Here is a 1,803-nt window from a genome sequence, read left to right as displayed (position 1 = left end):
CTCGATTTTCTCAACAGTCTTCTTACTGCCTTTGAGGGTTCCCGCTTTAACGTGGTTGTTAGACAAGGATGCAGCAAGGACAATATCCTCGCGAAGAGTTTTGGGAGCACTACTTTGAACCGAGTCTTGGATTTGTCTTGCTAAGCCCTATACATACATTCTAATCCCACGAGAGAGAGGAGTGACAAGATGTGGCACCAAGACGCTAAGCTCGTTGAAGCGATCAGTGTAAGTAACCTTATCATCACCCTCCTGCTTAAGATTCCAAAATTCCACCTCAAGATTTATGGGTTCATTGGGTGGACAGAACTCTTTGGTCATGATTTCCTTAAGTTCCTCCCATGGCAAGGTTATGGCTACATCAGCACCACGAGTGGCTTTTTCTTGAACCCACCAAGTTAAGGCTCTTTTGCTAAAGACACTTGAAGCAAAGCATGTCTTCTTGTCCTCGGGACATTCGATATGGAGGAAATTACTCTCCATACTTTGGTACCATTCCAGTAGGGCAGTGGCACCTTCAGAGCCATCGAACTTAAGAGGTTTCTTACTGGTGAAGGTCTTATAACGATAAGCGCTGGAGTTCGAGAGTTTTGGGAGCACTACTTTGAACCGAGTCTTAGATTTGTCTTGCTAAGCCCTAGACATACTTTCTAATCCCATGAGAGAGAGGAGTGACAAGATGTGGCACCAAGACGCTAAGCTCGTTGAAGCGATCAGTGTAAGTAACCTTATCATCACCCTCCTGCTTAAGATTCCAAAATTCCACCTCAAGATTTATGGGTTCATTGGGTGGACAGAACTCTTTGGTCATGATTTCCTTAAGTTCCTCCCATGGCAAGGTTATGGCTACATCAGCACCACGAGTGGCTTTTTCTTGAATCCACCAAGTTAAGGCTCTTTTTCTAAAGACACTTGAAGCAAAGCATGTCTTCTTGTCCTCGGGACATTCGATATGGAGGAAATTACTCTCCATACTTCGGTACCATTCCAGTAGGGCAGTGGCACCTTTAGAGCCATCGAACTTAAGAGGTTTCTTACCGGTGAAGGTCTTATAACGACAAGAGCTGGAGTTCGAACCCGAAGTGGCTGAGTTCGTATTGGAGGAAATGGTTTAGTGCATTTGAGCCACCATTTCCGAGAGAACAGCAGCTAGTTGCTTAGTGATCTGGGCCGTAATCTTGCGGTTGGAGTTTCTTGCGGGGCGAAGAGAGAAACGAGCAGACATGCTGAAAAGAGAACAATACGTACATGAGTTATCAATTGAAGATTTCGAATAGTGGAATACTTAAACCATTTGAATAAAATAAGAAAATAAAAAAAATTGATAATACTAAAATCACATGAAAATTAATTGAAATGAGGATATTCATTATCACCATGACGTGTATGCAATTTAAGAGCATGCGTGCAACCATTCTTTATTCACAAAGGAAAATGGCCACATTCGACAACTTAAAGTTATGGTTCGTATGACGTTTGGTGTGGTATGATTTGACCTAATAAGTTCCAGCACCCTTTTCGAAATCTCCAGGTAAGCAACCAGGTCCCGCATCTGATTGTGATTTATGCACATTGCTTATCCTTAGGTTTAAAAACCATGGTGTCAAAGGTTTGAAAAACAAGTGTCACCCTTCCAGTTACGACATACCCGTCACGTAGAACCATCTTTAAGAGGATTGAAAATCGTTTTTTCTTTAAATCGTAAAACAAAAACAAAACAAAAGAAAACATAAATAAATAAATAAAAATAAAATAAATTGTTTAGGCATAAGCCTTGGAGTTTGTGTGTGAATATGTGTACAA

The sequence above is a fragment of the Bidens hawaiensis genome, unplaced genomic scaffold, assembly GCF_021521415.1.
Source record: "Bidens hawaiensis isolate Kalapana, Puna unplaced genomic scaffold, B.hawaiensis_p1.1 tig00059322_1, whole genome shotgun sequence".
Taxonomy (NCBI): Eukaryota; Viridiplantae; Streptophyta; class Magnoliopsida; order Asterales; family Asteraceae; genus Bidens; species Bidens hawaiensis.
The sequence above is the reverse complement of the archived record's forward strand: the minus strand, read 5'-3'. Positions refer to the sequence as shown.